Source organism: Scophthalmus maximus, chromosome 20 (genome assembly GCF_022379125.1).
Source record: "Scophthalmus maximus strain ysfricsl-2021 chromosome 20, ASM2237912v1, whole genome shotgun sequence".
In the NCBI taxonomy this organism is placed as follows: Eukaryota; Metazoa; Chordata; class Actinopteri; order Pleuronectiformes; family Scophthalmidae; genus Scophthalmus; species Scophthalmus maximus.
The window spans coordinates 9,611,141-9,620,923 of NC_061534.1; the positions used below are offsets into that span (position 1 = coordinate 9,611,141).

At 41.9% G+C, this 9,783-nt stretch overlaps 1 long non-coding RNA gene across 1 annotated transcript in view; it reads left to right on the plus strand.

The window, feature by feature from the left end:
- Positions 1-6,829, plus strand: part of LOC118285328 — a 74,323-nt gene extending 67,494 nt beyond the window's left edge. Inside the window, exons 4-5 of the long non-coding RNA XR_004785075.2 lie at positions 4,612-4,694; positions 6,197-6,829. This is a non-coding gene — a long non-coding RNA (uncharacterized LOC118285328). The remainder of the gene's footprint in view (positions 1-4,611; positions 4,695-6,196) is intronic.
- The last annotated feature ends 2,954 nt before the right edge of the window (positions 6,830-9,783 follow it).

Consider the following 9,783-nt stretch of genomic DNA (forward strand, 5'->3'; position numbering starts at 1 on the left):
TGTCTGATCCCTGTGAAAGCTCTTCCCGGCCACTTTCTCCCCCTGTACTGAAGGCTTTGGCACAAGTGGCAGAGCGGGTCACTGTTTAATAATGAACAGGTCGAGCCGGCTGTAACGGATACATGCACCTGCTTTATACATCAGTCAATTACCTAATTAGAACTCTCCCTCAGGGGAAAGCTAATACCTCATCCTAGAGTGGGAGGACAACCCCTTCCATGTGAACAGAGGCGCTCGCAAGACAAACGGATACCTGTACGTGTGTGCGAGCGTGCGTGTGCGTTTGAGTGTGTGTATGCGTGCATTGGCATGCGGTGTTGGGAACAATGGAAAAGGGGGTCCAGTATTTCTTTGCACGGATCAGGTAACAAGGACACTCATGGGAAATTGTATTCAATGCAACTGTGATCCAATAACAAACCTTCCTGTGCCCACCTCCTCGCACACGCTGCCCTCTGCCCCTCGCCATTCATCCCGCCATGAGAAAGTGATCTAAGCAAAGTTTACATTGTAAACCAATACGATGGGTCCTTCCTGCTTCTATTCAGAGGGCACAGATTAAATAGTAGGTCAATAGTCAGCACTTCCATAGATCTGTGGGTTATCCACCGTCAACCTGGAAAGAGATTCTTCCGATAACATTTTTTTCAATTCTGTGAACACTTTCCACTCGTAAATCTTAAAGATTTGAATATTTCGAAACACATAAAGCAAAAAACTGCAAATGTGCGGCTCGCAGTGTTGGGCAAGTAACTGGAAAAATGTACTTTACTTTCCTCAGCAGCAAATGTGTATAATTATTGCTCATTGCATTACTTTCAGTTTTCAGACCAGCTCTGTCAAAAGGCGTCTCTAGGCAACTCCACAATAGAAAATGAGTTTTTACAACCAGCCAACTTAAAATTCTGAATTAACAATTTACCAACCATCAGCAGGTAGCTAACCTCAAGTGACATGGTAGTTCACACTTTCTCAAAGCAAAGCTACAGGTGGCTAGCTAGTAGCTAAGAAGACAGCAAAATGCGAATAAGACAACTTTGGTTTTACCAGTGGGTGCATTTGTTCTCTTTTGGTGAAGAATAACCATTTCTCCACACTCAGTCTCTGCATCAAAATAACGTGCCCTGGACCAAAGTGTGCTGGTAAGACAGCTATTAAATTGACAGGTCATGATCTGCAGATTTCTCGTTAAAGCAAAAACATCCACGTTACTTTTGTGCTTCACTCCCCAACACAAAAGGCTAGATACCGTTAAGTTAGAAAAAAATTGTTGTTCTTTTGAAATGTGGATGAACCAACCCTTTGCATGCATGGGCACTGGGTTTTGCGTTGGCCACGAGCAGCTCTGAGTCAATCAGGGACACATCAGCTGTGATTAAATCACACACTTAAGAACCTGAAAGGGGGAGAGAAAGGAAAGAGGGAATGAGTGATGAAGCTCTCGCTTCATGAAGAGGGAGCGTACAAGGGTTGACCGTTCAAGATCACTAATGTTAGTCTATACATCCTCATATAGGTTTCCCTCATGACCTCTGCCCCAACCATACCTATCCATCAGGCAAATGCAAAACTTTGCCCGCTTCCCCAACTGATGACCAACCAGGCTCAGCGACCAGCACCGCCCGACTGCTCACGTAATGTCCTTACTGCACAGCAAAATCAATTTCTGCTTATTAATAACAGCTACAGTGTAAATATCTGTTCTGCAAGGGAGATGGATGGAATTGAAAGAAGAAAAAGAGGAGTGAGATTGTGATGGTGGTGGAGGGAGCAGTCGGGGTCACGGAACATGTTCCTAAAAATCAATTTTCACACAGGAAGACTATTAGGTTATTGAGAAGTGGGGGTGACGGATTGGGGTTGTGCATCAGTGCATGTGTGTGTGGTTTGTGTATATGCGTGCGTGCATGCGTGCGTGCTTGTGTGTGTGTGAGTGTGTGTGTATGTGTGTGTGCGTATGTATATGCATATGTATATGCATATGCGTGCGCGTGTACCTACTGTAAATGACCTTACAATTCTCAAGAAAAACTTGAGACTCAAGGCTTTGGGGTTATTCTTCATACCAAAGACTGACAAATGATAACCACCTGGCAACTCATTTGTAAGACCCCAATGCCTAAAATTCAAGTTTTAACCGTAAAAAATAGACATTATATAAAATAAATGATCCTCTCTGTCCAGTGAGATTGTTCCTTTCTTCTGCCCCTCTTTTTTTAAAACTGAGATACCATGCCCACTTCGGGGTAGTAGTATTAGAGCGAAATAGCACGGAATGTGTCCTGCCTCAGCAAGAAATTCCAAAGTGCTTGCCGACTCCTAGCTGCTAATACAACTAATGCAGTAATGTAAGGGCCAAGGCGATTAATGAGAGCGCTCTGCCCCTGACATCTCAGACACCCTAATGTTGCGGCAGTGTCTCCCTAGCCGTGCTTTAATCCATCACCGGTCCCTGTAACCCAATTATGGCCTGACACTTTACTTTTAGCTCCTCTGCTGGGTCCTTCACACACATCTATAAAAGGGCAAACACACACACACACACACACACACTAACAGACATTAGTGTTTGAGCATCATCAGACAAGCACATTTTACGAAAAAAGAAATAGACTTGCAGTCAGATGAGCTCACAGAAAAGACACTTTAAGACAGAGGTGAAGACTTTTTCATATATGGTAGATGGACTGTATTTATATAGCGCTTTTCTGGTCATATAGACCACTCAAAGCGCTTTACAGGAAAGTCACATTCACAAATTCGTACAGCCCTGCTATTAACTGCGCATTTTTCTGTCACATTCATACACATTCATACACTGTCTGAAGAGCCGTCGGAGGGGAGTTAGGGTTAAGTGTCTTGCCCAAGGACACAACGGCATGTGCACTGGCAGAAGCTGGGATCGAACCGTCAACCTTTGGGTTGGTGAACGAACGACTCCACATCCTGAGCCTACATCCTGAGCCACAGCCACCCATATGCGTATTGTCAAACACATAATTTGTAACATAATCAACCGTCACCCCAGAAAACAGGACTACTAGGCATTAGGCTTCACCCCACTTTCACAGATTTGATTTTCTGTTCAGTTGCACAGTGTTGTGTCAATATTCACAGTTTGGGCCTTTAGCTCATTGTGACGAACTCCGATTACCAAGATTAACTAACTTTCTGTATTTCTATTGTCATCTCCATGAAACCCCTTTCTTGTTATGATTGTAATCGGAGCATGATGCTACGCTAACACGCTCCATTCCCAGAGGTCCATCAGTGCTCTGTTTTAGCTAAGGGGGCGTATGTGCTGCATTTTTCATGAGGTCCCCTGTGCAACATTTATGATTCACCCTGAAGGCTTTAAAACAACACTTAACTCCCTATCCCACTAGGATAACCTCAACATCTGGAACATACTGAACATGAGGGCATCTTGATATGATGCAGGATCTGCAAGAGCAGCGTTGGCCCTTTCAAAGCCCCTCCCTCGCTGCTGCTTTCTCTCTGTCCGTCAGTTATGTCACATGCAGAGTAACAGCTCTGTCAATCAAGAGATCTATGCGCTTGCTTCCTCTAAATCAGGTGGATTGACTCCTTAAGAGTTACTGGAGGAGCCCGCTTCCATTAGCCACTCCCAACTGCAAATTAACTTAAATGTACCCGCTCAATAAAGTTCAAGACAATCATTTGCATGTCAGTGTCCTTTTTCTATCAAGGCTTTCCCAAACATACAGCTGACTCGTTCAAATCCTGAGATTGCTGTGATTCCGTTGCGCTAATAACAATTAGCCGGAAAGCCGATCGCATCAGAGTAATTCGTTACTTGAGAGAGAAATGCACCCCAAAAGTAGAAATCAACTTGAGAGGAAATTAATTATTTTACTTTAAACTGGCGTAGTGATGGAAATTTTGGGGGATCTCAAGTGAATATCCAAGTGCTTCGCAAATATACTAAACCCAAAGGCCACTCCCTGTGTCATTTGCCCGTTACTGCCTGAACTAAGTGAAAGCAAGTTAGGCTACATAAAGATTATAGTGCATTTGACCGATCACATTTGTGGCTTCCTGAATTAATGAAAATGGTATTTGACTCAGTCACAGTTATAGACATTGAATCCTAGTTGTCCAAGCTCCTGTCACTACTTCACCCTCAGTTTCTGATGGTTATCTACGTCCTCCTTCAGGTGTTCCACTTTTGGTCTTAAGAGATGTCGTCATGTCACTAGTGGATTATCGTCGTTTATCATGTCCATACAATTATAGGTAGGGATGATATGTGAAAGAGCACTGTAGGGGGATTAAGCATTAAAAATCATCTAAAGATGGAGCTCAGCTGTTTAGAATGAGATTAAAGATCTGTGTATCCACACATCAGGCAGATCAGGTCAGAGAAAACTGACTAGGTTAGGTGATGACAGGAGGAGGGCCAACCTGTCTGGATGAATAATGAAAAGACTGGGAATAATATCTATTTGTGTATCATGGTATTGGACAAAGGGATAAACGCTGTTCCTCCTCAGTGCTGGGAATCTGTTTATGAAGGATTTGGATAAACACAGTGACTCTTAATTTCTCTGCTTCTTTCTCTCCTATCACGATTTCTTTTTTTATATACAGCACAGGATCTCTCCCCACTTCACTCCACTCCGCTCCAGCCCCTGGGCGTCCTCAGCATCAGATGTCATCCTGCCAGAGACAAAGTAAGTCAGACAAACACGTAGGCCGGACCTCTGAGGAGAACCTTGCCGAATGCTCAAGTGCTGTAAGTGCCCGGGAGTCGTCTTACAAGAAACACTTACTGCATTTTGTATTGAGCATGATGTTATGAAAAATTAATACACGGGGTAGTGTGCCTTCCTCTGCTTAGCCTCCCTATGTGTGAGTCATGCACTGTTTTGATTCTTTTATTTATGTTTTGGAACATGCGTAGGTGCAAGAATGTGGGATTGTGTGTTTTGACAAGAGTTACAATGGTTAATTGTTCAATTATATGCAAATCACAAAGGTTTCTATCTCCAGTGACCCGATGTTTTGGTCAAAGAGTTTATGTCTGATTCCCAGCTGCTAGGCACTTTATTCCCTTTAGGTTAGTGCATATATTGACTCCACTATTGGCAAAACAACAGTGAAAAATACTACCTTAAAGTAAATTGATATGTATACAAAAACAAAAACAGCTGAAAACAACAGATACACTGTACAAAATCGAAGTGCTTTGCAGTAAACATATTTATATATATATATATATATATATATATATATATATATATATATATATATATTTGTGAAACATATTGTGATATGTTATACATTATAATCTCACCAGGATATCATGTCGCTTACCCATTTTTATGAAAGAACTTGAGCAATAACTGTGAGTCCTTTGAACTGCGCTCATGTCAGGTTCCAGGGGGAAAAAATTACGAAGCTCCCACTCATTTATTCCCTTTTTTTATCCCATCTTTATTTCATTTCATTTTGGAAATTGGTGCAGCTAACCTGTACTCTTTAAATCATGATGGATTATTTTGAGCAGATCAAAGGAAATCTCATAAAAACGGATCGCAAATGAAAACAATGTTAAATGCAATTTTCCTAAATTTCCAAATCTATGCTCTGGTAGTGAATGGGATTAGGGGTTTAAAAAAAAACCAACATCCCCCTCTCATTTGCTTGGGAAGGAACTTGTGTTGCTTAAATGTGTAACATTAAACCCCTTAGAATACTATGCCTTGCTGTTGGTCATGCATTCATGCAGAACTCATTAAATGTTTCAGAGCGTTTGTGTGGAAATACATTTTCTTAAATCATTCCAACTGAACACTGAGATTAAGCTTTTTTACAATTTATCAATCTTGTAGAATAGTATGGAAGACAGAGAAAATGAGCACTGGTGCGTCCTTCAGTGAGTGGCTACTGTCATTAAAAGTTCATGTCTTAGATCATTAACAGCTGAGAGGATATTGGTCTGACCCTGGTGGTACAGTTTTTAACCCCTCAGGTGGGACACCAACACTTGTAACGGCTGCGCGCCGTTGAGTCAGCTGGTTTGAGTAGAAAAGGCCACAATATTATTTGCAGAAACCAGATTTAGGCATCCAGGGAGTGATTGAATAATAAATGTCCCATCTGTTTATGAAAACAGAACTGCTTCTCTTATCCTCTCATATCCTCTCTTCTCTTCTCTTATGTCTAAAAATAGGCATCAAGTCTCTCTGGACATTGATAGATGGACTGTGAACTCTTGACCCAGTGAAATGTAACAAGAAGAACTCGCAGCGCCGCATGGAGTGTGTCAAAGGTCACAATGTTATGTTAACAACCTGCCTTGGCATTGCAGCACTGAATGACACACAGAGGTTTTTATTCCTGCATGTCACACATTTGTGCGCACGCACAGCAAGGCAGGCTAGAGCAAAACATATCAACAAAACAGCCTTTTGAATATGATAAAAATAAACCCACTGTACCCCCTTGATGTGTCAGTCACAAGTAAACAAAACGATTGAATAATCACTGCTGGTCCTCCCCATTTTTACATCTGCCACAAAATATCATCATTATTGTTACACCTGAGGAAATTACATGTAGGTTTTAGTAAATAAATAAAGTTTGTATTGTTCTAATTTATATAAAGTATAATTATACAAAGGACTTAAAGCAGTCTTGTAACTGTAACGTACATTTAGTGTGAATGCAGCCGAAGGTCAAGCAACAGCAAACAGCAGTACATCCAGCTCCCCAGCTACCTCCAGTGACACGCACCCTGCAGGTGAAGAAACACCATATTTTAATTCATATTTATAATGACATTATTTTAATCTGTAAAAATAAACCGCTGTTGTGTCAAATTTTTGTCGTCCACATTATCGCCGTACAGTGGGATTCAACAGTGCTGGTGGGGTAATGCTGTGGTGGGGTAGTGGCAGGGGAGGCACTTATCATGCTTAGGAAGCCAAAATGGCTAGAGACGGCCGCCATGTAGCCGTAGCCGGTGTGAGAAGAAGACGTGCAAGATAGCCAGCTAGCTATCGATCCCCAGACAGGAAGTCAACTGGCTCACAAAGCTCGAGGCTGAACTGCTGATCAGCAGATGTTGCATCTGGAAACAGTCTACAAGTATTAGAACAAGCCTCGGCATCAGTTCGTTGCCTCGCAGTATCATCGTAACCTTTGTTTAACCTACTATGTACTTTGGCAAAGCAATGCTTCGAGCTAAACATTAACATCATTGTGCTATCATCCTCACAATGACAAATATGCTAAAGTTTATCAGGTATAATATATCTTTTTCATGTGTTAGCATGTTAGTACAACATTGTTATCATGTTAGTACAACATTTGCTCATCAACATTAACACAATGGTCAGTTGAGGCTGATGGGTATGTATGATATCAGTTTATTAAGTATTAGACAAGTTGATGATGTTGGCTTCTTGGTAACTCCAAAGTCAGAGGTACAGTATAATTTTGTCTGGGAACCATGGATACCCATGCATGGTTTCATGGCAGACCATCAAATAGATGTCCAAACATTTCAGTAAAACCCATAAATATCAACCTGCTAGTAGAGGAAAAGCCAATCACCAAACTCGGTAGGATTACTTATCTAGGAACCATGAATATCTGAGCAAAATATCACAAAATATATTAATGGTCTGACCCCCTCCCATCCAACAGTATTGATAAGATTTTGTGCAGAATCACAAACCAGTTTGGAAATTCAACATTCTGAGTATGATTAATATGACTTGTTGAAATCATGGCAATGATTTTGCAGTGGTAATGATTTGTGCTTTTTGTATTGATTTGTGCTGAAGGCCACAGTGCCTGGCTTTCCCCAGAGGAGGAAGAAAGGCTGGACTGACATGGAGCTTCAGGGATGTTTCTGAGTATGGATGAGCAGGATTTTCTGCTCATTCTGCCCTCAAGATAAAATGTAATGAACGTATAACATGTCAAAGACACATAGTTAAATGCTTAGATAAGCCACTGTCTGTCCTTTGTGGTGTAGTGCTCCACATTTAATTTATTATCTGTTTTGAGAAAATAACCAAAGGCTTGAGGCACTGGTTATATCGCCTCCCCAGCTCCCACCACAACACACTCTAGAGCAATAATCTTAATGACCCTCTCCTCTGTGTTTCCTCGCTTCCTCCACCCCTGACCCCTCCCCTCTTTGCGTCCATTCTCGCAGTCCCCTGTCCCAGGTTACTTCCACCACAGCGGAGACGGCCTAAAACACCCTTCTCACTCCCAAACCACACACACTCATGCACACCCTGAGGGTGAACCCAATAGGTCCACTGCGTGTGACTCGTAGCGTCTCCCCTCTCGACTCCCCACCTCAGCGTGTTTCTTCATCCTGCCTCTGGGGCTTGAACACGGACACCGCTCTCTTTCTCTTCTTTATCCGGTGCAGATAACCTTATGTGTCGGACAGGACGAATGGAAACCCACTAATACAGTAATAAGCATGTTTGCTGTCACTGAGGAGACGATGGGCAGCTCCCCTATACTGGCATCCTCTCAGGGTTTTGCTCTGAGCCAATATGATGACGGCTGGCGTCAAGGTAGACCGAAGACTATTGAGAATTTGAATACATCACATCTTCATCATCAGATTGCGTTCAAGTTAAGCACTAAACTGCTGGAAGGCAGAAAATGCAGAGCAAGACTATTTGTGTATGTCCAGTTCACCATCTCAACACGGGAAAAGTATTTTTCATTTAATTTCTATGATTTTGAATGTGAACATCATACAGTCAGTGCTGCAATAAACCATTTTTTTCATATTTTCAAAGTGTAGCTAGCCCCCTCAGATGAAATACACACAAGGATGGTTTCTTATGCTATTGATTCCACGTCTATACCCACTCAAGCCTCTCAAGGCCAACATTAAAATGTCTTGCTTCCTATCTCCATCCTTAATTGATGGTGGATAAGAGTCTTATCCACACACACTCAATTCTCTGCTCTTCACTCCTTGATATTAAGTGTGTGTGAATGTGTATGGACTGTTAAGGTTGCTTTTGTACACTTTACTGGTTATGGCCGCCTTAAAAGCTTATGGATTAAAAAGAAGGATGTGCACCATGAGTGCAAGACAAGACATTAGGAGCTCTTTATTAGCTAATCACAAAGACAATAGGCTTAAAGCACTTCTATAAAACAATATAATGACAAAGGCAGAGGAGTATTTGCAAGACTCAGAGCTTGCTCGCTCTCTTTGCATTAATTAAGGGGTGTGCTGGTCTGGATTGTAGCAATTAAGTGAGTGCTGCTGATAAACTGAGAGAAGAGCCTTTTTTAAGAGATGATATTTTAATGTTTAGATGACTGCATAAGAATTTGGTAGAAATAAGATATAACTTGCACATGTGCAAACAAAGACAAACCAAGAACGGGTTGAATGGCTGAAAGCAAATGCTTTGACTGATATATCTTTCTATATTTCATGGACTTAGGGATGGCAGAGTCAGTACGTTGGCTGGTCAGTCCACCAGTTCGGTCCATACTAATAGATCTCACATGATTTGGTGGACATTTTTTGAGATCCCTTGCGGATGACTCGCCATGTGTTTTGGTTATCCCCTGCATTTTTGTGCTGTACCTACAAGATATTAGCATGCTTACTTGCTAAACCAGGGTGGTTAACATTACAGTGTACCTACAGTACTGCTTTTCGAATTTAGGTCAACGCATGGCTTTGGCCTACGTACAGCCCATTGATATATCAGGAGCGCTGGATTCGGCATGGGCTGTGGTTAGCACTATCACCTCACAGCA